A 26338-nucleotide genomic window follows, 5' to 3' on the forward strand; every position below is an offset into this window, starting at 1 on the left:
GGACACCACACTTTGAGAACTGATAGTCTAAAGTATTTGTCAGGATTTGAGGGACAAAAGGTCAAGGCTTTCTTGGAAGTTTTGAACTCAGGTGCCAGGCACATGGCAGGCTGTGAATTAATGTCTGTTGAATGGACTGAAGAGTTCACAATTCTATAAATATTTGTGTAACGAGTGAACGTGGTGATGTGGGGAAGAACATAATCTAGAGTGAAGAAAGCACACTTTTTGGAATCAGCAAAATCTGCTTTCAACATCTGGCTTTGCCATTTAGCAGCTGTGAATCTGATTCTACTGAGCCTCAGTTTCATCAGTAAAATGTGGATAATGATATATAGATTTATGGCAAAAAACTAAATTGGACTAAATGAAATTGAATGAATAGAATCTTTAATAGGATTTTTGGTACATAGAAGTGAAGAAAACATGCAGACTTACAAAGTCAGTTTGTGATATACTGAGGGGAACATCTCAGGCAACATAGGTGGAAGTGTAGATTTAAATTAAGACACGTAAGTGTAGACTGCAGATATGTTTGAGAGCTATGCATTCATCCAACTACTATTTGGTGAGAGTCTACTATTCCAACAGAGGAGACTATGGATGGTAAAAAATCAACTGATAATTGAGGGAATGACAATCCAGATGATTAGAAAATAAGGATAGCATCAACCAGAGGTCAGACACAATTGTTCAGTGAATACACTAGTTTCCAGGTATGAGGCTCTTTTGAGCGCGGGTCTAGAAAGGACCCTGGATATTTGGAAATATCTTGGATAACCAGTAACTCTGGACGAAGAAAACTGAAAATCCAGAAAGTAATCCGTTTCGAAGGAAAGAAATTAGATAATTCATTTATAGCCTGGCTAAATAGGGTATCCCAGCGCCTTCTTAGCGCAGTGGGCAGCGCGTCAGTCTCATAATCTGAAGGTCCTGAGTTCGAGCCTCAGAGAAGGCAGCTTTCTTTTCTTCGGCGTGTTCGTTTGCTTTGTTTTTGCGCTCATTTACCTCTGGGACGTAGTTTCTTCTGCTGTGAAGTATCAAGAAGTGAGCTTGTATGAGATTGTATCAGAGCCAGAGTCTTCCTACAATAACCGTTCGGGTCCCCAGCAGACATGCGCTCGCCGCTCCGCGCAACTGCTGTTTCCCGAGGGGTTCTGGAGACGCTCTGCCTTGAGGGCGGTGACGCTTGGGACTCCAGACTAGCCCTGAAAAACCACGCGGGGCATAAAACTTCTGGTGCCGAAATAACCATGTGCTCAAAATAGCCAATAGCGCAGAAATTGCACTTCACTAACTTCGCTGGCTGGTGCCTGCAGGGTCTACGCCCGAGGTCTTCGGCTGTGCATCTCCTTGCCCTCTTGGTCGGTAACAGCAACTTCCCAGATGACTACAGCTCAATACAGATATAGAAAACATTGACTTTTGTGGGGGGGGGGCGGTGTCTTAAAAATTTTTTTTATGAGTCCGTAGAAGACAGGGAAATATTGGACATTGAAATATTGGAAGTGTAGTAAATCGGATCTTTCTGATTTTTTTCCTCGTATGGTTCCACACATGACAGGGCTGGCGATGTCTTAACTGACACTCCAACTTTGTAGCCGGTGGAGGAAAACAGTGGAAGAGAGATGGGGGATCTCGGAGCAGGCAGAGAGGTGCTCTGCCTGCAGAGAGATGCAGAGAGAGGTGCTCTTTGAGGAAGAAGGTGCTCAAAGAGGAAGAAGGTGCTCTTTGAGGAAGAAGGTCTGTGCGAGGCTGGGCTGGTCATTTTCCATCACAGCAATGCGCGGTGCTGTATGTCGGGTGGGTCCTCAACCCCGTGTTATAGAAGCCGAGAGAAGTTAATTTTAATGGTGAAAAGTTAATTAAATGGCCAATGACGGGGACCTAGAGAAGCTAGATTTTGAGAGGACTTGCGCGTCTAAGGTCTCCTAGTAGATGCCGGTTGGGGAGGGGATGGCAAAGAGCCAGAGAGTCGGGCAAAGGAAGGTTCTGACGCCCAGTGGAATTTATAGAAAATGAATTCACGCAGGAAGAGGGGGAAGAAAGAGAGTGTTGGGAAGTCTGTCCTTAACGCGATGCTTACCCATCTGCCTAGGACCCCATGATTACCGTCCCTGCCTCTGTATTTCAACTGTAACGCCGGTCCTGAGCAATAACTTTAGAAACCCTTCAAAATCATTAAAGGAAACAAAGAGGCCATTCTCATGTGCTACACACAAAACCTGGATAGTTTTTCCTCTTTTGTTTTAGAGGTTCCTGGAGATAGACATAGATATGCAAAAACTTCACAGCAGGAAATATCGAGAAGCAATTCCGTCAGGATATTTATTTTTAATACAGTCTGACATGTCTAGATTGTCAGAATTATTAAAAAATAAACATACTGGGGGTGGTGGTGGGATGAATTGGGAGATTGGGACTGACATATATACACTAATATGTATTAAATGGATAACTAATAAAAAATAAATATACTGTCTATAAGAAACTCACGTAATATAGTTACTAATAAGTTTGCATACAGATTTACTATTTAATAATTTATTAATTGCTTGTTCCTTTTTTTTTTTTTTTTTTTTTTTTTGCGGTACGCGGGCCTCTGTTGCGGAACACAGGCTCCAGACGCGCAGGCTCAGCGGCCATGGCTCACGGGCCCAGCCGCTCCGCGGCATGTGCGATCTTCCCGGACCGGGGCACGAACCCGTGTTTGCTGCATCGACAGGCGGACTCTCAACCACTGCGCCACCAGCGAAGCCACCGCCCCTTTCTTTTTCATATTTTTTTGTTCCTCTTCCTTCCTACCTTCATTTGACTTATTTAAACATTGTTAGTAGGTGGTCTAGTGATTACCCTATACATCCTTAACATCTCACAGCGTACTTGGAATCAATAAATTACCATTCAAACTGAGTATAGAAACCTATACCACCATTATGTACCTTTGCCATAAGCCCTTTATGATATGTATATAGTACATGTAGATATAATGAAACTCTATGAGACAATGTTGTAATTTTCACTTTCAATCATCAAACATACTTTAAAGAACTCAAGAGAATACCAGTCTGTCATTTTTACCCAGATCTTTCCTAGCTTTACTATTGTTCAATCATGCTGTTCCAAGTGTCCTTCTGGTATCATTTTTCTTGTCTCACACTCTACTTTTTTCTAGCACTTCTGCTGGCAATGGATTATCTCAGTTTACCTTCAAATCAAAATGTATTTTTCACCTCTTTGTCTGAACAATATTTTTGCTATATCAGCATTCTGGTCTATTCTTTCAACATTTAAAAAAGTCATGTCATTTCTTTATGGCCTCTGTGGTCCTGATGAGAGCAGATCAAAGTTTCCCTTTAGTTTTCCTCAGGTTGCTTTCAAGAAGTTTTTATTTTTTTCCTTTGGTTTTCAGCAGTTTAATAGTAATATGTCTGGGTGTGGCTTTATAGGAGTATATCCTGCTTCAAGTTTACTGAACGTTTTGAGTCTGGTTTAAGTCTTTTGCCAAATTTGGAAAGTTTTCAAATTTGGAAATTCAAAATAAATTTCCCCCCTTTTCAAGGTCCTCTTTCTCCTCTTGTTTTGTGTCTCCAATGATGTGAATATAAGATCTTTGTTATTTTCCAATTTGTCCCTGAAGCACAAGCCATCTTTTAAAATATACTTTTCACTCTGTCATTTAGACTGGATAGTTACTATCTTCACTATCTACTATCTTCTATCTACTATCTATCTACTATCTATCTACTATCTTCACATTCACTGACTTTTTCTCAGTCACTGTCTGCTATTAGGACAATCCATTGAGGCATTGTTGTTTATAATTTTGGTTAATACATTTTCAGTTCTGAAGTTTCAATTTGGACTTATATGTCCCATTTTTTTGCTAAGACTTTCTAACATTCAATTCACTTCAGTTCTCACCCCTAATTCTCAGAGCACTGAATAATCACTACTTCAAAGTATTTATTAGAAGATTTCAACATTTGTGTCATCTCAGTATTGATATCTGTTGATTCTCTTTTCCAAGTCAGTTAACCAATTTTCCCGGTTCTTCATTTGCTGAATAATGTTGGATTATAACCTGGCCATTTTTGCATCAGACTTGGTGTCTTGTTCAAATTTTATGGAGAATATTGCTACTTTTGTTTTTGCAGTCAATTGACTGCCTTGTGTTAAAGTTCCAAGTACCGACCAGTCTTCTGTGTGTTGTGGTTTCATAGTCCAATCCATTTCCAAAGCCTTTCTGATACTATTTGGAGATCTCTGGAGTGTATGCAATCCAGTGACCAGTGTGGACTTGGGCAGTGCGCTATCACTTCAGTTCTCAAAGTTTTTGTTGTTTAGGACCTGAGTCACTTGTACATAGATCATGGGTTCATCCAGAAGTTCACTAATAACTTCACGTGTTTGCTTTCCACAGTGTCTTTCTCGATATTTTCTGGTTACTTGGGGCACTCGGTTTCAGTCCCTGATGAGAAAGCTGCGGCCTTATTGAACCCCGCTCTGTCCTGAGCTTCTCAGGACTGTGCCGCCTTGTGGCCAAGTTGCAGGAAGAAACAGGAATAAAAAGACGAATTGGGCATATCCCTTTAGATGACCAGCTATTCTGAAGAAACAGAAAACAAATTATAGGTTGAAAGTATCTGTACATACCGAAAGCCAGTAGAGCCAGCGCTGCCCTGCCTTGTCCTTGCCCAAAGAAGTGTCCAAAATGTCTAATTTTCTCATTTCTTACTACAGGCTGGAAGATTGGCGCTCCTCGGTAGAACGAGTAAAACGTACAGAATGTGGATATCGATCCCCCTACCTCTCGCATCCCAAGCGAGCGCTCTACCACTTGGGCTAACTCCCCTACACCAAACTCACTCTCTCTTTTCCCCCCCCCGCCCCCCTTCCTCCTTCAGCTTTTCAGAGTACTTCATTATTCGCTCTTTTGGGAGGCCCAAACTTCAGGAAATGTCAAGGCCATTAATGCGAAACCAGAATTTAGACTAAGGGCACATCTTCTCAAAGATGCCCCAAAGCAAGAGCGCGGTTGGTACCTATTCCTCCGCTAAGAAAAGAAAGTAGCCATGGGAAAAGTTTGATACCCCAAAAGTTCACTTTTCAGATTTTCTGGGACAGAAGAGAACACGTCTCACTTGGGAGGAGTCACCCAGAACAGTTGGCTAATGCGACAAGACTACCTCAGGATGATTATCTGTGTCTTGAAAAGGAGACCGAAACAACAAACCAAAAGAAGTTGGATGATCACTTGTTCCTTTTAGGGCAGGTGGTACACTGATTTTTCCCAGATGGTGGAAGGCAAAAGAATCAGTTGTTGTTTCCGCTCGGTTTCGAACCGAGGACCTCTCGCGTGTTGGGCGAGCGTGATAACCGCTACACTACGGAAACTGATGTTGGGGTTTCTTCCCGGCATATTTATTCAATTCTTGCTGAGGTGGGTTATGAAAGGTTTCACATCTACACCGTGTGAGAGAATAACCAAAAACTACAAACTATTTCAAGCAGGACCCATCGGAAATAAGAAGGGAGATCATATCAGAGAGAAGAAATAAAATACGGACATTGAGGGGTGAAGATGAAGAGTGAACAGGGTGGAAGGAACAGGCATGGAGGTAGGAATTCCTGTGTTCAGCAATTACCTGTTTAGTTGGAGTGGAGTGGAGTGTGTGCATGCATGTGTGTGTGTAAAATAGACATGGAGGGAAACAGTGATTGAAAAGCCTGGACACATGAAGATACATTGGGGAGAAAATTGTGGAGGCTTAAGAACCTTTGAAAAAAAATCCAGGCACATGGCTTTAAAATCAAAACACTTTATGAAACGTTTTTATTTTGAATGCCAAATAGGTAGGAAATGGAGAAACTAGAATTAGAGAGAGAAAAAGAAGTTATAAGATATTAAAGAATCGATGTTTATTCTTTTAGCTCCTGGGATTAGCAGTAGCATGAGTCTTTCTGCATCTCCAGCCCAGTACACTGTCTGGTACAGAATACATTTTCCATAAACATAGAATGGATAAAGGCATAGATGCATGAGAAGAAAGAGAAAGATTCTGGAGAGGTTGTCCAGGAAGGATCTACAGTATTTGAGTATATGTCAAGACACTGGATGTAGAGATTTTGAGGGAGAAGAAAGTGTCAAAGCCATGTATAGAATACTTGAACCTGGGTGGTAGACACAAGTGATTTTGAATTAATATCTGATGCATGGAAGATTAAATCCACTCATTTATAAGTATTTGTTTTAATAATGAATTGGTCTGGATAAAAAGTGATAAGACTATGCACAGGGCTAAAGGAAAAGCCTACATTTTAATATAGGAAAAAAAAATCAGTTTTCCACTTCCGGTTTTGCTCCATACATCCATTCAAACTGAGAAAAAAATGGTTCAACTACTCTGAACTTCAGTTTTATCAGTAAAGTGGGAATAATGATATTTGGATGAACTGCAAAGCCTAAATCAAACAACTTGCATAAAATTAATAAACATTTAGTACAATTTTTAGCATATGGTGCTGAAAAAGGATTATTTTTTCATTCTTTCATAGCCTGTATTCCAAATCCCCAGTGGTGGTCATCCTTCTCTCAAAGGCTCAGAGAGGCAGCAAATGGAAAGAGGTAATCCCCTCGTAACCACTGTGGTGCTTTCTCCAGCCTGAAGATGCCTGCCTTCCTTGAGCCCTTAAGGGGAAGAAACAGCATGGTCTGATCTTCAGGAAGCAATCTCTAGACAAGCTAACCTTCAGAAATCCATCTCTGGGTGTCATTTTGGTAACATGTGTATAAGAAGTAAAACAGAACATCACTTCTTTTTCACATTTTAAAAGAAAATCAACTGGGCAAAGTTGGAATCCTACAATCCATAATCATATATGTCACCATACTGTCACTGGTTCCCCAAAGAATAAATTGGTTTCAAGATATTTTACTATCCTGAAAAGGCTACTACACTGTCTACACTGTCAGCATTCCAGATGTGACCACTGTCTCCGCTTTCTCCTTCCAGCTTCCAAGCTCACAGAATGTCAAAGAGCACCTTATCATTAAGTAACTTCTCACTTAATAACTGGAAATTTCAAGTCCACTTTGTCTGATATTAATATATCCACTTTGGCTCTTTTTGATTAATGCTTGTGTGGTGTCTCTTTTCCCATTCTTTACTATCAATCTCCTGTGTAACTTTAATCTTGTTTATAACATTTAATCTCATATATTAACAACTTTGAAAAGAGTTTCTTAAGGTCAGCATATTTATTTTTAGTATATTCTGACAATCTCTGATTTTTATGGGTGTGTCTAGACAATGTATATTTAATGTTATTATTGATAAATTTGCACATAGATTTACTATTTAATAGTTTATTAATGGTTTGTTCCCTTATTTTTTATTCTTTGTTTCTTTTCCTACCTTCTTTCAGCTTATTTAAACATTGTCTGTTAGCTGCTCTAGTGATTACTCTATACATCCTTAATATTTCACAGTATATTTAGAATCAATAAATTACTATTCAAGTTGAATATAGAAAACTCACTGCCATTCAGTCTCTTTACCATAATCATTTTATGTCATGTATACAGTACATGTAGATACAATGAAAACTCCATGGGACAATGCTGTACTTTTCACTTTCAAACATTAAACATACTTCAAAGAACTCAAGAGAAACATAATAGTCTATCCTATTCACCCAGATATTTCCTTCTCTGCTGTTGTTCTGATGAGAATGGAGTCATCATAGTTCAGGCATATAAAAATGGAGACGTCTGCCATTGAGAATCTGGTCTCAGACATCTCCTTACATCAGTGAGAACTTGAATTTTCTTTGAACTTTGCCAAACCCAAGGATGCCATTTGCCCTGTTGAGAACAACATAACCAGTTGCAACTTTATGGTCTCAAGGTTCCCCCTTGTAACTATGTAACCATCGCAGACCCCAACCAAACCTTGCTTAGCCAGTTCTCAAAGTCTATGGTATGTTGTTTAGGATCAGAGCCATTTAGTCACAACTCACAGGTGCATCCAGAAGTTCACTAATAACTTCATGTGTTTGCTTTCCTGATATTTTCTGGTTACTTGAGGTTCCTGGTTTCAATCAGTGACAGGAAAGCTGGGGTCTTATTGACCCCGCTCTGCCCTGCACTTCTCAGGACTCTGCTGCCTTGCTGCCAAGTAGCTGGAAGAAACAGGAATAAAAAGAGGAATTGGGCATATCCCTTGAGATGACCAGCTATTCTGAAGAAACAGAAAATAAATTGTAGATTGATAGTAGAGGTACATAAAAAAGGCCAGTAGAACCAGTGCTGTCCTGTCTTGTCCTTGCCTAGAGAAGGATCCAAAGTGTCTGATTTTCTCATTTCTTTCTACAGGTTGGAAGATTTGCAGTTGTCAGCTGGAGCTCCGTGGTTGAAAGAGTAAAAGTGGGAGAATGTGGATATCAATCCCACTACCTCTCACATGCTAAGCGAGCTTTCTACCACTTGAGCTAATCCCCCACTTATCTCTCTGGCCCCTTTCCTCAAATATTTTAGAGTAATATCTCCACTTCATTATTCACTCTTCTGGGTGACCCAAACTTCAGAAAATTTCAAGGTCCTTATTGTGAAACCAGGACTGGACTCAGGGCACAGCTACTCAAAGATGCCCTGAGGCAAGAGCATGATTGGTACCTATTCCTCTGCTAAGGAAGGGAGGAGATAGTGGCTGTGGGAAAAAGAAGAAGAGACAGAGGGAACATTTTTGGACTTCACTGTTGAAGAGAAACTGGAAATTAAGAACTTGTGTAGAAGAAAATACATGCAAAAGGAAATAGGGTTTTAATTCTGTTCCAGTTTTCACCCAACTTTAAACTGTTATCAGTTGTGACGGTTTTATAACGGGAGTCCTAAACATCTGTGTTCCCTTACATCTTTATTTGTTATTCACTAATTACAGTAGAAGTAGAAGATTCTGTCTGGGAAAATTTTAAATTATACAGTATAAATAAGTTGTCATTCATCAATAAAATTCAAAACATCGAATAAGGCATAAAGAAAGAGTAAAATAAATCAACAGATGCAGAGATTAACATTTTGGAAGTTAATGAAATCATTTATTAAATTATTAACTGTTCAATATTTGATCTACCTATTCCTTAGCCTTACCTAATATTTTCATTTCAAGACAGAAGCCGTATTTATGCCTTAACTTCGGGCACTGAGGACACAGTGAGGGCAAAACAGTGATTTGAGCCTAAAGATCCTTATATTCTAGAGGAGAAACAGGAAATTTAAGAAGAAAAACTTCATAAGACACTTGCTGTACCAGAGAGTGTTTGTGAGGAAGGTGGCATAAATTGATGTGATAGACTGAAATCACGATAAGAGACATTAGCTATGGGGGGGGGGTGGTCTCAGTAGCAAAGTAACATTTGATTTAGCGGCTGAATGCCAAGAAGTAGGCACCTTACTAGGTCTGATTCAAAATGAAAAGACGTATTAGTCAGGAGCTGAGAGGTGAAGAAAGGCCCTCTGTGGGCAACTGGGAAACTAGCCCAGACAGAGCCCGGTTACCAAATACCCACAGCAGAACCAAAATGCGAGAAATTTTCCATCTCATTTGAAGACTGTGTGACTCTGGCCTAACCAAATGTTGGGTGTGCTGAAGGAGCACCCATTCACAGAGTCTCCAAGAGCGGCATCCATAGGATTCTTTGTGCCTGAAGACGTTTAAGATCAAGTTGAAGGTGAGGGAAGTCTTTCAGTGAAAAGCAAAGTGCAAGGGCTGTTCACAGCTCAGCATGGCAGAATCATGACCCTCTTTATCTTTCCTTCCTGTCTTTGGACCTCATCTGGTTCTGACCGCTAATGTTGATAAATATATTTCTTGCATTACCTGTTGGGATCCCCCCACCCCCATTTTAAATCATATTTCAGCTGCCTGTGCAAAGAGGAAAAATCTATTTTGGATCCTATGTGTGGAAAGTAAATACCGCCTGATTGTTTCCTAATTTGAGAGATATTTCTGAAGGTGTTGATTTGAACTGTCATTGCAGGTACTACAACGTTTGGGTTGAGACAGGTGGGTAAGGAACCTCCTTAAGGAAGAACTACCCAAAGATCCTACTCCTATTCTTCTTTATGAGTTTTCTCTAAGAATTCCCCTAATTTCATATTTTCTTGTTTTGTTTTTGACAATCTGGGTCTTTTTCGTCCCCTTCCAGACCCAGGAAGCTCAGACCTCACACCCACAAATTCTTTTGTACATCTTGTCTCTCTAGGTGTCCCTCAACAGCCTTCCCTCTTCCCCCAGGTCAATAGACCCCATAAATGTCAATTACAAATAGTGGAAAGGCCTTCTTTTCACCAGGATCTCTCTGTTTGGAAAAAAGGGGTGGGAGGTCCACCCTCCCACTAGCCCAAAACCATGAATGTTGAGATGGAAAGGCCAGCACAGTCCAGTACAGATCATGTTCACTCCCTCCACAGCAGGTTTTCCTTCCTTGTTGTAGTACAATGACAAAGAGTATTGGTCAAAGACTGAGTCTGTGCTGTCTTTTGTGTGAAATATAAACGTATAAATTGTCATTTTTAAAGGCAATCCAATATTTCCTGGAGTTGGGTTCAGGAGAGAAGCTCTGAGGACTCAGGTGCCTGTGGAGAAGGAATGAAGGAGCAAAACTGGAGGAAATAGATATCTTTCTCACTAGCTCCCAGTGCCAAGAAGGCTTTGTAACATTCGACCTAATTCCCATGCTCTAACCCTCTTGTTGACCTGGGGTCATTCTAGACATGTGCCCTAACCAGTTGTATGGGTCTAACCTGCTGCCACAGGTTATTTCATTGCCAGCAAAGAGGACCTGAGAGAAAATATGACTTCAGCAAAAGCACAATGAAAAACTACTGTTTCTATTAAGGAGTGGGGTGGGGGAAGTGAGATCTATAGTATTTCATCATGGGAATGATCTAGCTCTGAAACCATTTCACTCTTTTGAATTGCCAGAAAGCAAATAAAGGTCCCAGCTGGGTGGGGTGCCCAGTTGGAGTTGCGGGGCTGTCTCACATGTCATGTATTTCTCTATAAAACAGAGTTGTGATTGTTAGAGATTTTGGAAATATGGCCACCTAGGAGGAGGAGAGGAGGGGCGGCTTCTGCAGCCCTCTCACCTGCACAATTAAGCCCTCCCAACGTGGCCCAGGTTGCTGGGTAGGGCTTCATCCCTCCTCCTGTCTTCCAGAGAAAGATAGGATTGGCATAGTAAGACACTAGGATCCTGGACAAGGATGAGGTAGCAGAGGGAAGAGGAAGAATTTTCAAGAGAACATTGGAAACTGGAAATCAGGGCTTTTACTCAGTCTTTAATTTGAAAGAAATGAAGGAATGGTCAGGAAATATCAACACAAAATCAAGAAAAAACTGCTCAAACAAGAAAAGTTCAACAAAAAACACTGATGCTCCACAGGTCAGAATCCCTTCTCATCCTAAATATCTATCAGATATTTTGAGTTCTCTAGTCACAATTTTAGTCAGATATAATGGTAAAGATTTTGGGGTTTGATTTTGTTTTTTTCATCATGAAAGAAACAAAGTTTCTTTTGTTTGTTTCATTCCTAAGGTCAGTAGACAACAGGTCTGTTGCATTTGCCTTTCAAATTGTGGATATGAAACCAAGATTGTTTCTCTCCACCGTGGACATTCTGCTCAGATCGGCTGCTTAAGCATCCGGACATCCTGAGCAGTCACCAGTATGCTGAGACCCAGCTTGCGATCAGGCTGAAAAGCTTCCTGCTTTTCCCAGGGAACATTCATTTTTTCAAACTCATTTAGGGCTCTTTACTTAACCAGGGACTAAGGGAAACCTTAGCCTGTTCTTTCCAAGAAGAGAACGCTAGTGGGTTTTAATCTCAATCTGTAAATCCATTCTTCAAGCCTCTAATGAGCGCCCATAGTACAAACTCAGTGAGTAAGGACAGCACTCCACAGGCAAAAGTGGTAGCTAACGCTTGCTAATCATTTCCTATTGTTCTGACCCTGCACCAGTTGCTGTGGACCGCCTAGAGAATTCTGGAGGTCTCATTTTCCACTTGAAGAAACATGTGAAGGATGTATCGGGTACCACTATTTATCCAGCGAAGTCCACCTGCCTTATGTGCAAAAAGCTCTTGTAACCCCCGCTTGCCTGGACAGGTAAAACTGACTCTACTGACAGTGTTAGAAAAATTGGGGAGCAAGGATTTCAGCAAGCAAGAAGGAAGAAGAGACTAAAACGTATCTCAAGGTGACAACTTTCCTGAAAGCTGAACCTCCACTCTCCCAGCCCCCTGATGGCCTAATGATTACCCCACAGCAGACATCTTCTCACCTAGCTTATTATGCAGTTTTCTTATTTGCGTCTTGTCTGTGTCTCCTACGCCTCTTAACTGGGATGTAGCTCTATAAGGGAGGAAAGTTTGAGGTTTTATTCACTCTTGAATCACTGCACATAGAGGGGTCCACTAATAAGAAATATTTGTTGCATGATTAAGAGAATAAATGATTTTACACCTCCCCATTCCTTAACTACCAATGGCTGACCTTTCGGGCTCAAATTTGGAAGAGAACTCTCCCCTGCTTCTTCCATCAGATGGAGAGGAAGATCAAAAGTGTGATATAACTTGTGTTTTCTGGTGTAATCTAAGTGTTTTCACCAATGATTTTACTGAAGTTACTGGAAAGTGCAACAAACTTGAAATCTAATTTCACCCTTTTAAGCAAAGGTTGGCTCATTTTTCAAACGACTGTGGAAAGATAATGACCTGCCTGCCCTCTCTGAGGCTCGAACTCAGGACCTTCAGATTATGAGACTGATGCGAGGGCAGATGTATTCCCTGATTTGTTACCTACCAGGCCTAACAGTGAAAGAGACAGGATTGTTGACATCTGCAACAATAATTGTGGATTTTTCTATTTTTCTTTTCAGTTTCATTAGCTATTGTTTATGGGTTTTGAAGCTCTGTGGTCAGAGGCATACACATTTAGGATAGTTATTTTGTTAGTGAGCTGACATCGTATAATTGTATACCTTCTCAAGTAATACCTGGCAATTTTCTTTGCTTTTGAAATCCACTTTGTCTTATATTAATATATCCACTTTATCTTTTTTGATTAATGCTCATGTGGGGTCTCTTTTCCCATTCTTTTCTTTTAATCTCCTATATCTCCTTTACTCTTGAATATAGCTTTTAATCTCACATTTATATTTGAAATGGGTTTCTTATAATCAGCATATTTATTTTTAATACACTGACAAACTGTGATTTTTAATTGATATATCTGGATTGCCAGAATATATTAAAAATAAATATGCTGACTATAAGAAACTCACATCATATTATTACTAATAAGTTTGCATTTACTATTTAATAATTTATTAATGGTTTGTTCCCTTTGTTTTTCATATTTCTTTGTTCCTCTTCCTTCCTACCTTCACTTGACTTATTTAAACATTGTTAGTGGCTGGTCTAATGATTACCATACACATCCTTAATATTTCACAGTATACTTAGAATCAATAAATTACCATTCAAGTTGAGTATAGAAACCTCACCACCATTTAGTCCCTTTACCATAACCCCTTTATGTTATGTATATAATACATATAGATACAATGAAAACTCCACCAGGTAATGTAATAATTTTCACTTTCAAGCATCAAATATACTTTAAAGAACTGAAGAGTAACATAAGTGTCTATTATATTTACCCAGTTATTTGCTTCTTTGTTATGGTTCTGATGGCAAACTGAAATCGTAATGGAGTAATCATAGTTCAGTCATATAAAAATAGGGTGGATGGCCACTGAGGATGTGGTCTTAGACCAGTCCCTACATCACTGAGAATTTGAACTTTGAACAGTACCAAACCCAAGGACACCACCAGCCATATTTGGAGCAACTTCTACAAGCTGCAAACTTATAGTCTCAAGGTTCCCACTTGTAACTATGTAACCATTGCAGACCCTAACCAATTCTTGCTTAACAAGCAGCCTTGCTTCTTGCCAGTTCCAATTATAATTATGGACAAACAACTTAGGTAACTAACTGTGTGGCCATGCAGTTTTTCCCTTTAATAAGCTTCCTTCGTTTTGTAGTCCAGTGGAACACGACTCATGTGCTTCTTGAATCTGTGTCTCCCAGGCTGCAGTCCCAATAAACATCATTTTATTTCAAACAGGTTTCTGTTTCTGAAATTTTGGTTAACTGTTCCTTCATTTATGCTATTCTATTTCCTTCTGGTATCATTTTTTTCTTGTCTCACGACATTACTCTTTTCTAGCACTTCTGTTAGCAATGAATTCTCTCAGTTTACCTCAAATGAGAATGTGTTTCTTTCACCTTTATGTCTGAAGGGTATTTTTGTTATATTTAGCTACTGGAGTGACAGGTCTTTTCTTTCAGCATTTAATAAAAGTCATGTCATTTCTTTACGGTTCTTATGGTTTCTGATGAGAAATCCACAATCATTCAGATTGCAGTTTCCCTTTCATTTTCTTCTGGTGCTTTCAAGCATTTTTTTCCTCTTTTGTTTCCAGCAGTTTAATTGTCATATGTCTGGGTGTAGATTTATTTGGTTTTATGCTGCTATAGCGTTGCTGAATGTTTTTATTCTGGTTTATATCTTTTGCCAAATTTGGGGAGTTTTCAACCATTAATATTTCCAGTGTTCCCCCCACCGCCTCTTTTCAAAGACCTCTTTCCCTTCCTCTGTTGGGTTTCCAGTGATGTGAATATAAGAACTTTGCTATTTTCCTATTTGTCCCTAAGGCTCCGTCCATCTTTTAAAATACACTTTTCTCTATGTCATTTTGATTGAGTAGTTACTATTGTTCTATCTATACATACACTGACTTTTTCCAGTCATCTCCTTCTCCTATTGAGACAATCCAGTGAGATGTTCTTTATAATTTTGGTTAATATATTTTTTCAGTTCTGAAGTTGCAATTTGGATGTATATCTTCCTATTTTTTGCTAAGACTTCCTAACGTTACATTCATTTCAAAGAGTTCTCACCCCTAATTCTCACAGCATTGAAAATATTTGTCAGAGGATTCCAACATTTGTGTCATCTCAGTATTGGTATCTGTTGATTCTCTTTTCAAGTGAATTAAGATTTTTCTTGGTTCTTCATATGCTGAATAATTTTGGATTATAACCTGGCCATTTTTGTATTACATTATAAGGCTTTATGTCTTGTTCAAAGCTTATGGGGAATATTGCCAATCTTGCTTTTGCAGGCACCTGACTGCCTTGTGTTCAAATTCCAAGTACTGAACAGCCTTCTGTGTGTTGTGGTTTCAGAGTCCAATCCATTTCCAAAGCCTTTCTGATACTATTTGGAGATCTCTGGAGTGTATGCAATCCAGTGACCAGTGTGGACTTGGGCAGTGCGCTATCACTTCAGTTCTCAAAGTCCATGGTAGGTCGTTTAGGATCAGAGCCACTTATTCACAGCTCGCAGGTGCAACCAGAAGTTCACTAATAACTTCACGTGTTTGCTTTCCACGGTGTCTTTCCTGATATTTTCTGGTTACTTGGGGTACTCGGTTTCAGTCCCTGACAAGAAAGCTGGGGATTTATCGACCCAGCTCTGCCCTGTGCTTCTCAGGACTGTACCACCTTGCGGCTAAGTAGCAGGAAGAAACAGGAATAAAAAGGAATTGGGCATATCCCTTGAGATGACCAGCTATTCTGAAAAAATAGAGAATAAATTATAGGCTGATAGTAAAGGTACATACCAAAGGCCAGTGAGCCAGTGCTGCTCTGTCATGTCCTTGCCCAGAGCTGGGTGCAAAGTGTCTAATTTTCTCATTTCTTTCTACAGGTTAGAAGATCTGCAGTTATCAGCCAGAGCCCCTCGACTGAGAGCAAAAGCTGGAGAATGTGGGCATCGATCCCACTACCTCTCACATGCTAAGCGAGTGCTCTACCACCTGAGCTAATCCCCCACACTTCATTTGCCTTTTTCCCCGAGTTTTTCAGAGTTCCATCCCCATCATTCACTTGAAACCCTGACTCTGCTAAGGGCAAGTCTTCTCAAAGATGCCCTGAGGCAAGAGCACGGTTGGTACCCATTCCTCTTCTAAGGAAAAGGAGGCGGGGAGTAGCCATGGGAAAAGCTTGGCGTCCCAAAATTTCACGTTTCAGATTTTCCGAGATAGAAGGGAAAACGTCCCAGTTGGGAGGAGTCACCCAGAACGGCCGGCTAACTCAACAAGTCTATCTCAGGATGTTTATCTGTTTCTTAAAAGCGAAATGAAAACGACAAACCAACAGGAATGGGATGACCACTGGTTCCCTTTAGGGGAGGCGGAGGGCTGATTTTCCCCGCATGATGGAAGGCAAAAAAAGCATAAGCTGTTTCCGCTCGGTTTCGAACCGAGGACCTCTCGCGTGTTAGGCGAGTGTGATGACCACTACACTACGGAAACTCACGTTTTGTGCCGTTTTCAGATATTTCTCTGTTGTTACTGAGGCAGGTCATGAGGATTTACATATCTACGCTGTAGGATAGAACAATAAAAAATACAAGATATCACAGACAAGAGCCATCGGAAATAAGACGCGAGAGCATATCATAGTGAAGGAAAAAATACGGACATTTAGGGGTGAAGATGGAGGGAACAGCGTGCACAGGGTGGAAGGAACAGGCTTGGAGGAATTCCTGTGTTCAGAAATATACCTGTTCAATTGGAGTGCTTTTGTGTGTGTGTGTGTGTGTGTGTGTGTGTGTGTGTGTGTGTGTAAAATAGACATGGAGGGAAAGTGATTGAAAAGCCTGTACACATGAAGATACACTGGGGGGAAAACTGTGGAGGCTTAAAAACCTTTGAAAAAAATCCAGGCACAAGGCTTACATAATCAAGGTAACATTTCATGAAGGGTGGGGGAAACCAGAATTGAAGAGAACGAAAAAGAAGTTGTAAAATATTAAGGGATTGAAGTTTATTCTTTTAGCTCCTGGGATTAGCAGTAGCATGAGTCTTTCTACATCTCCAGCCCAGTACAGCGTCTGGCACAGAATCCATCCTCCATAAACAGAATGGATAAAGGCATAGATGCATGGGTTAGCTGCAATGCTAAATCAAACAAGTTTCATAAATTAATAAAATTTTAGTACAATTTCTAGCACATGGTTCTGAAAGAGGATTTATTTCATTCCTTTTTAATCTTTCTTCACCTGTATCCCGAGTTCCCACTCCCTAAGAGAAAATCACGGAGAAATAGTTGGGATCCTACAAACTATAATCATATATGTCACCATTTTGTCATTGGTCCCACAAAAAATAAACTGTTTTCAAGACACTTGATTACCCTGAAAAGTCTGCTACACTGTCTACATTGTCATCATTCCGAACATGACTACCGTGTCGTCTTCTTCCCTGCAGCATCTAAGCTGCACAATGTCAAAGATTTGTGGTCTACCTGTATAAGGATTCTCACAGACCTCCAAATCCTCAAGCTCTCTTCATCCTGACACCTAGCAGAAGAGACGAGGGAACATTTTTGGGCTTCACTGTTGAAGAGAGAAAGAAAGTGGAAATTAAGAACCTGTGCAGAAGAAAATGTTTGGAGGAAATACATGCAAAAGGAAATAGGCTTTAAATTCGGTTCTAGTTTTCACCCAACTTCAAGCTGTTATCAGTTGTGACTGTTTTATAACAGGAGTCTTAAACATCTGTGGTCCCTTACACCTTTATTTGTTATTCACTAATTAGAAGGTAGAAAATTCTGTCTGGGAAAAATTAAAATTATGCATTATAAATAAACTGCCATTCATCAATAAAATTCAAAACATCAAATAAGTCATAAAGAAAGAGCAAAATGAATTGAAAGATGCAGGGATTAACATTTTGGAAGTTAATAAAATGATTTATTAAATTATTAACTTGGGGCTTCCCTGGTGGCGCAGTGGTTGGGAGTCCGCTTGCCGATGTAGGAGACACGGGTTCGTGCCCCGGTCCGGGAGGATCCCACATGCCGCGGAGCTGCTGGGCCCGTGAGCCATGGCCGCTGAGCCTTTGCGTCCGGAGCCTGTGCTTCGCAACGGGAGAGGCCACAACAGTAAGAGGCCCGCGTACCGCAAAAACAAAACAAACAAACAAACAAAAATTATTAACTTGTATTTGATCTGCCTATTAACTCCATTTACCTATTACTTCCATTTCAAGACAGATGCCATATTTATGCCTTAACTCCAGGCACTGAGGACACAGTGATTTGAGCCTAAAGATCCTTATATTCTAGAGGAGAGACAAGAAATTTACAAAGAAAAACTTCATAAGACACTTTCTAAAACTTCATAAGACACTTTGTGAGGAAGGTGGTATAAGTTGAGGTAATAGATTGAAATCACAATAAGAGTCATTAGCTATGGGGGGTGCTGTCAGTAGTAAAGTGACATGTGATTCAGGGACTGAGTACCTAGAAGTAGGTACCTTATTACTAAGTCTGATTCAAAATGAGAAGATGTATTAGTCAGGAGCTGAGAGGTGAAGAAAGGTCCTCTGTGGGCAACTGGGAAACTAGCCCAGACAGAGCCTGGTTACCAAATACCTACAACAGAGTCAAAATGTAAGACATTTTCTATCTTATTGCAAGACTGTGTGCCACTGACTTAAGCAAATGTTGGGTTTGCTGAAGGCCCACCTATTCACAGAGGTTCTCGAAGAACTTCACCCAAAGGATTCTTTGTGTCTGAAGAAGCTTAAGCTCAAGTTGAGGGAAAGGGAAGTCTCTCAGTGAAAAGCAAAGTGCAAGGGCTGTTCACAGCTCAGCGTGGCAGAATCATGATGCTGTCTCTTCTCAATTTTTTTGGACCTCATCAGGATCTGATCACTAAGGCTGATTAGTATATTTCCTGCATTACCTCCTGGGATCCGCCCCCCCACCACACACACACATTTTAAACCATATTTAAGCCGCCTGTGCAAAGAGGAAAAATTCTATCTGGGGTTGTTTTTGTGGAAATTAAATACCACCTGATTGTTTCATTTTTTTGGGAAATATTTCTGAAGGTGTTGATTTGGACTGGGATGGTTGGGTTGGGACAGATGGGTAAGAAACCTTCTTAAGGAAGAGCTACCCAAAGATCCTACTCCTATTCTTCTTTCATGAGTTTTCCCAAGAATTCCTCTGGTTTCACAATTTTTTTTTTTCTTGTTGTTGCTGTTTTTGTTGTTTGACCGTCTGGGTCTTTCTGATTCTCTCGCAGACCCAGGCTACTCAGACTTCAGAAGGACAAATTCTGCCATATGCATATGTTGAGGTGCCCTTCAACAGCCTTCCTTCTTTCCTCAGGCCAACTGCCCCATAAAATTCAAGTACAAAATAGTGGAAAGGCCTTGTTTTCACCAGGATCTCTCTGTTCGGAAACAGAGGTGAGAGGTCCACCCTCCCGCTAGCCAAAAACCATGAATGTTGAGATGGAAAGGCCAGCACTGTCCAGTACAGACCATGTTCACTCCCTCACAGCTTTTTTCAGGTTTTCCTTCCTTGTCTATAGACCAATGACACGGAGGATTCATTCCCTGAAGACTGAAACTGAGCTGAATTAGAAAAACTTCGGGCACAAGGATTTCAGCAAGCGTGAAAGGACAGACTAAATGGCATCTTCAACACAATATCTTTCCTGACTCTTCCGCTGAAAGCTGAACGTGCCACCTCCACAATCCCGAGCCCCTTTACTGCCTAATGATTACACCCCAGCACACATTTCCTCATGTGCGTATGATGCATTTTTTCTTACTTGCTTCTTGTTCAGTTTTTCCCACTCCTCCCGACTGGGGTGTAGCTCCACGAGGAAGGGACTAACAGGAGATATTTGTTATTGTTACTGCTTGGTAAAAGATGAAAACACTTGCCCTCTCTGAGGCTCGAACTCAGGACCTTCAGATTATGAGACTGACGCGCTGCCTACTGCGCTAAGAGGGCAGATGTCCCTTACGCTTTGCTTTGAAAATAAAATATAAAATTTTATTTTCCAGGTATGTCCATCAGTTTCCAGCTTTTGAAGAATGTAATCAATGTTACTTGTAAATCGTTCCATTTAAACCAAAGCTGCACCTGAAGTGTTCCACATCCAGGAATTGTGGAGTCCACACCTTTCCAGTATACGCCTAGCAGTTGGACACTCTGGCTTGCAGTACCCAAGAATTGTACAGGTCTTTTGCAGCTCTTTTTCCCTCTTGTGTTCCAGTGATCTGCCTCTTCCCACCTTCAGAGATCTCAGTCACTCTTATACTTTCCTTGGTACCTTATGTTCAAAAGAAACTTTTGAACAGTGCCCGGTTAATATTAGTTCACTGACTGACTGAGTGAATGAATACTCCTCATATTTGTCTACAGTCCATATTTCTCTGTCTCACTCTAAATCTCCACTTGGATATACATGACTGGAGACATTATCCTTACAAAAAACACAAACTGAACTTAATAAAAAACCTCCTTGTTGGGCTTCCCTGGTGGCGCAGTGGTTGAGAGTCCGCCTGCCGATGCAGGGGACACGGAATAGTGCCCCGGTCCGGGAGGATCCCACAGGCCACAAAAAAATCTCCTCGTTTGTTTCAGCCTTACAATTATACTAAGAAATTTATGGAGATGATTTCATATATTCAAATTGAATTTTGGTAACAAAAGTATGTATCATGATTTGCATTTTTCAGATATAATGGAGGCTCAGAAAAGTTAAATAATGTTTCAAAGGTCCCAGAGCTGCTAAGCAGCAAAGTATGAATTGAGAAACAGACTTTTAGATTCCAAATTGGGATCTTTTTTCCTGCTCTAGCTCGTGATCTCACTGTCTGTTCTTCTCCACAATAGCTCATTCATCCACACTCTATCTAATTCCCAACCTCCTCTGTGCTGGCCTTTTGGGCTTAGACTTGCAAGTCAATTTTGGCTCATCCCCCTCCTTCAAAGTCCACATCCACTGCCCTGCCAAATACTGAACATTATTCTTGTGACGCCCTCTTGAATCTGTCCCTTCCTTTCCATTCAGTCAGTACATATTCATTGGGGAGCTGCTCTGTGCTGGGCAGTAGGCTCAGGTGATTCAGAACGAATATGACCACACAGATCTCTGGAGCCAGAAGGATAAATATGGATAAGGAACGATCTTCTTCCAGTTTCACTACTTTCAGTCTCGCTGGCATTTGCAGCTAAATAATGCTTTTGAAAATATTTGTTTTCATAATGTCCCTCTGCTTCACTCTGGCCATTTTTGATTTCTTACGTTTTTTTTAAACATCTTTATTGGGGTATAATTGCTTTACAATGGTGTGTTAGTTTCTGCTTTATAACAAAGTGAATCAGCTATACATATACATGTGTTCCCATATGTCTTCCTTCTTGCGTCTCCCTCCCTCCCACTCTCCCCATCCCACCCCTCCAGGCTGTCACAAAGCACCGAGCTATGATTTCTTAAGTTTTGATTTGATCTTGCTTTTCTTTCAACTCTTTGGTAGAACCTCGTTGTGATTTTGCTTTATAAGGTCAATTCCACCCATTGGTGCATGGTGTTACATTTTCCATGTGTTTTTTGATTTTTTTAATCTACTTAATTTATCATTAATGAGACATGTACATACCAAAGGCAGTAGAGCCAGCATTGCCCCGTTTTGTCCTTGCCCAGAGAAGGGTCCAAAGTGTATCGTTTTTTCATTTCTTTCTGTACTTTGGAAGATTTGGGGTTATCAACAAGAGCTCCTCAGTTGAGCCGATAAAAGGCTGGAGAATGTGGGCATCGATCCCACTACCTCTCACATGCTAAGCGAGCGCTCTACCACTTGAGCTAATTCCCCACCTCCAATCTTCTTCCTTTCCTCCCGTTTTTCAGGGGACTATCTCCATCCACGTCATTCCTTCTTTTGGGGCCGGCCAGAAGGTCAGGAAAAGTGAAGGCCATTAGGCTGGAGTAAGGGCACATCCTCTCAAAGATGCTCTGAGGCAAGCGCGCGGTTGGTACCTGTTCCTCTGGTAAGGAAGGGAGAAAGTCGCCTTGGGAAAAGTCTGGCCGCAAAAGTACCGGTTTCAGATTTTCCGGGATGGAAGAGATCACGTCCCAGTTGAGAGGACTCACGCAGAACACCAGGCTAATGCGGGAGGACTATCTCAGGTTGATTACCTGTCTCTCTCTTTTTCTTTTTCTTTTTTAAACATCTTTATTGGGGTATAATTGCTTTACAATGGTGTGTTAGTTTCTGCTTTATAACAAAGTGAATCAGTTATACATATACATGTGTTCCCATATCTCTTCCCTCTTGCGTCTCCCTTCCTCCCACCCTCCCTATCCCACCCCTCTAGGCGGTCACAAAGCCCCGAGCCGATATCCCTGCGCCATGCGGCTGCTTCCCACTAGCTATCTACCTTACGTTTGTTAGTGTGTATATGTCCATGACTCTCTCTCGCCCTGTGATTACCTGTCTCTTAAGCACGAAACTAAAGCAGCAAAGGAACATAAGTGGGAGGATCACTGGTTCCTTTTAGGGGAGGCGATGGGCTGAATTTTCCCGATGGTGGAAAGCAAAAGGCAGCATTTGTTTCCGCTCGCTTTCGAGCCAAGGACCTCTCGCGTGTCAAGCGAGCGTGATAACCACTACACCACGGAAACCTCCGCCTAGCATTGTTTCTGAGATAGTTATTGGATTCTTGCTGAGTTGGGTCTTGAGAAGTTACATATTTACGCTATATGCAAGAACAAAAATACATACTGTTACATACAAGAGCCATAGGAATTTAGAGGCGAGACATATCAGAGCGAAGGAAAACTATATGGACATTGAAGTGTACAGATGAAGAGTGAACACAGGATGGAAGGAACAGGCATGGATGGAGGTATGGATCCTGTGTTCAGAAATATACCGGTTCAGTTGGAGGGGGTGTACGTGCGTGTGCGTGTGTGTAAAATAGACATGGAGGGAAACAGTGATTGAAAAGCCTGAACACATGAAGATACATTGGAGAAAACATTGTGGAGGCTTAAGAACCCTTGAAAAAATTCCACGCAGATGGCTTACATGATCAAGGTAACATTTTATGAAAGGTTTTTAATTTTGAATGCCAAATAGGTAGGAAATAGGGAAACCAGAATTGAAGAGAATGAAAAAGAAGTTATAAGATATTAAGGGATTGAGTGAGGTTTATTTTTTTAGCTCCTGAGATTAGCAATAGCATGAGTCTTTCTGCATCTCCAGCCCAGTACACTGTTTGGCACAGAATACATTCTCCATAAACATTATAGAATGGATGAAGGCATAGATGAATGAGAAGAAAGAGAAAGACTCTGGAGAGGTTGTGCAGGAAAGATCTACAGTATTTGACAATGTCTCAAGACAATGGATGTAGAGATTTGAGGGAGAAGAAGGAGTCAAGGACAATTAGAAGTCTTGAACCTGGGTGTCAGACACAGAAGTGATTTTGAATTAATGTCTGATGAATGGAAAAATGAATCCACTCATTTAAAAATATTTGTTCTATGAATGTATGAAGGAAGAAAGGAAGTGGTATGGAGAAAAACTGCTTATGAGACTATACCTTAAATTAAAAGAGAACCTCACATCTTTTCATACAGAAAAAACCAACTTTTCATGTCTGGTTTTGCTCCTTGGGGCTATTAGACCTGAGAAAAATGATTCAACTCCTCTGAAATTCAATTTCATCTTTCAAATAGAAATAATGATATTTGGGTTAGCTGCAAGGCTAAATCAAATGATTTGCATAAAATTAATAAACTTTTAGTACAATTTCTAGAATGTGTTGCAGATGTGAGGTCTACAGAAGTTACCCCACTTCCTCCTTCTATGTGCCATATTTCCCAAATCTCATAACAACCACAGCTGTTTTTATAGAGAAATACACGATGTGTGGAAGAGCTCCAAATTTCTAACTGCACCCAGAACAGTGCATTCACAAGAAATATTTGTTACATAATTAAAAGAATAAATGATTTGTGGTTGGATGACATTTAGAACACGAATTTAGGAAAGAAAATTCCCCTGCTTCTTCCATCGGGCGGAGAGGAAGACCAAAAATATGGTATAGATTTTGTCTTAGATTTTGTCTTCTGGTGTAATCTAAATTTCTTGTCTATTTCACTCAAACCACTGAGAGGTGCAACAAACCAGAAAGCTAATTTAATCCTCTTGAGCAAATATAGAATATTGAGACATTTATCAAATGCTCATCTGGCAGCATTTGCTAATTTTCCTTTGTGTTGATTTCTTTAAGCACAGATGACACATGCTTTGCCCGGCGGACTGTGAAAACACTTATCGCTGTCCTCTCTGAGACTTGAACTCAGGACCTTCAGATTATGAGACTGACGCGCTGCCCACTGCGCTAAGAGGACAGGTACACTACGGTTTTCGTTTTGAAAGTAAAATATGAAATAGTATTTTCCAAGAACATCTGCTTTATCTGTTTCCAGCTTTTAAAGAGTGTATGTACTCAATGTTACTTGAAAATCACTCCGTTTAAACCAATGTTACCCGGGTAAGATTCCACACCTATGAAAGGTGGAGTCCATGTCTTTCCGATATTCACCCTAAGATAGGACCATCTGGACCTCAGCACTAGGGACACTTCATTGTGTCTGTCTTTTGCCGGTCTTGTGTTGGAATGATGTCGTATTTCCTGCCTTCAGAGATCTCAGTGGATCTTACACCTTTCATGATCTCCTTTGTTGAAAGAAAAGTAGGAGGTGCCCAGTTAACATTAGTTCACTGACTGAATGAATCAATAGCCCTCAAATTTGTCTACAGTCCATACTTCTCCGTCTTAGTCTACATCTCCACTTGCATCTACATGACTGGAGACATTCTTCCCTACGAAAACTTAAACTGAACTTAATGAAAAGTCTCCCTGCTTTTTTTTTTTTTTTGAGCCATATGTGCCATTCATCACACTGAGAGATTTATGGAGATTATTTCATGTAGTCTAATTGAATTTTGGAAACAAAACTATTTATCATAATGTTACCAAACCAAACTTGGGGCCAATGGCCTCAGTGCAGCACAGCCAGTCTGCTGACATCAGGTTGTGGTGAAGGAAAGTACAGCATTTATTGCAGGGTGCCGAGCAAGGAGAACTGGCTCAAAAGACCCAAACGCCCCAAAAGCTTTCAGAGAAGGGTTTTTAAACACAGTCTGAGGGAGACATTCACAGGGTATATAATCAGCCAATGCGAAATTCCCTGATTAACTGATGGTGAGGTAACAGGGTGGTATTTCGGGAAACTCAATTATCAATTTTCTGGCTCTGACAAGTCTGGGATCTACACACTACTGGTCAGCATGCAGTCAACTTTGTCCATCTGGTGGGAGTTTTAGTATCTGCAAAATAACTGAAAGATATGGCTCAGAATATTATCCATAGCCCTTAAGGAGGAACTAAATGCTCTTGAGTTTGTTTTATGGCTAAACTATCAATATTATTATTTGTCTTGTTTGACTGCTTTCCTTTGTGTCTTCATTTTCTCACTTCTCTGATTAAATTTGCTCTTTGAACTGGGGGAAGGCCTAGGATGATAAAGCTTTTCTACAAACAAGAGGCAGGCAGGGGATACGGGGGATGGGGGTGGTGGGAAATCTGTCTCCGGGAAGGCCCTGCAGGGTCCTGCTCGGTTTCAATAATTTGCACTTTCCAGATATAATGGAAGCTCAGAGAAGTTATGTTCTTAAGGTTCTAGAGCTGCTAAATGGCAAAGCCTGAAGTGAGAACCAGATTTTAGATTGCAAAACATGAGCTCTTTCTCTACTCCAGCTCACGATATCACTGTCGGTTCTTCTCCACAGTAGTCCATTCATCCACACACCAGCTATCCAATTCCCAATCTCCTCTGTACTGGCCTTTTGGGCTTAGGCTTCCAAGTCAACTTTGACTCATTCTCCTCCTCCAAACCCCATAACCAATGACTTGCCAAATATTGAATGTTATTCTTGTGCAGCTCTTTTGAACCTGGCACTTCCTTTCCATTCATTTGGTACATAATTCACTGGGGAGTTGCACTTTGTCAGACACTGCAGTAGATTCTGGGGTTCTGAAGGGATCATACTATCCTGACCTCAAGAGATAGCAGAAAAAAAAACGTGGATGTGGGATGCTCAACTTCCAGATTCTCCAATTGAATCTCCAGGTATTTACAGCTAAGAAACTCTTTCTAAAATATGAGTTTCATGATACCATTCTTTTATTCTCTAACCATTCTTGATTCCTTAATTCTAATATGATCTTGTCTCTCTCTCAATCACTGATCCTTGTTTCTACTTGCATTGTGATCTTGATCAATTAGATCCATTGGTTGATGGCATTGTTCAGTTC

At 40.7% G+C, this 26338-nt stretch overlaps 8 non-coding genes across 8 annotated transcripts; 1 reads left to right on the forward strand and 7 right to left on the reverse strand.

Moving 5' to 3' along the window:
- Window positions 1–885: 885 nt before the first annotated feature.
- TRNAM-CAU (transfer RNA methionine (anticodon CAU)) lies at window positions 886–958 on the forward strand. Its single transcript has one exon. It is a non-coding gene; the product is annotated as a tRNA-Met (tRNA).
- Window positions 959–5324: 4366 nt separating this feature from the next.
- TRNAV-AAC (transfer RNA valine (anticodon AAC)) lies at window positions 5325–5397 on the reverse strand. The gene has a single exon. It is a non-coding gene; the product is annotated as a tRNA-Val (tRNA).
- Window positions 5398–15896: 10499 nt separating this feature from the next.
- On the reverse strand, window positions 15897–15969 carry TRNAA-AGC (transfer RNA alanine (anticodon AGC)). Its single transcript has one exon. It is a non-coding gene; the product is annotated as a tRNA-Ala (tRNA).
- A 410-nt stretch (window positions 15970–16379) lies between these two features.
- On the reverse strand, window positions 16380–16452 carry TRNAV-AAC (transfer RNA valine (anticodon AAC)). Its single transcript has one exon. It is a non-coding gene; the product is annotated as a tRNA-Val (tRNA).
- A 3429-nt stretch (window positions 16453–19881) lies between these two features.
- On the reverse strand, window positions 19882–19954 carry TRNAM-CAU (transfer RNA methionine (anticodon CAU)). Its single transcript has one exon. It is a non-coding gene; the product is annotated as a tRNA-Met (tRNA).
- Window positions 19955–21749: 1795 nt separating this feature from the next.
- TRNAA-AGC (transfer RNA alanine (anticodon AGC)) lies at window positions 21750–21822 on the reverse strand. The gene has a single exon. It is a non-coding gene; the product is annotated as a tRNA-Ala (tRNA).
- Window positions 21823–22558: 736 nt separating this feature from the next.
- On the reverse strand, window positions 22559–22631 carry TRNAV-GAC (transfer RNA valine (anticodon GAC)). Its single transcript has one exon. It is a non-coding gene; the product is annotated as a tRNA-Val (tRNA).
- Window positions 22632–24295: 1664 nt separating this feature from the next.
- On the reverse strand, window positions 24296–24368 carry TRNAM-CAU (transfer RNA methionine (anticodon CAU)). The gene has a single exon. It is a non-coding gene; the product is annotated as a tRNA-Met (tRNA).
- Window positions 24369–26338: the final 1970 nt, after the last annotated feature.

This window comes from Neophocaena asiaeorientalis, unplaced genomic scaffold (genome assembly GCF_003031525.2).
Source record: "Neophocaena asiaeorientalis asiaeorientalis breed wild unplaced genomic scaffold, Neophocaena_asiaeorientalis_V1.1 scaffold165, whole genome shotgun sequence".
NCBI lineage: Eukaryota > Metazoa > Chordata > Mammalia > Artiodactyla > Phocoenidae > Neophocaena > Neophocaena asiaeorientalis.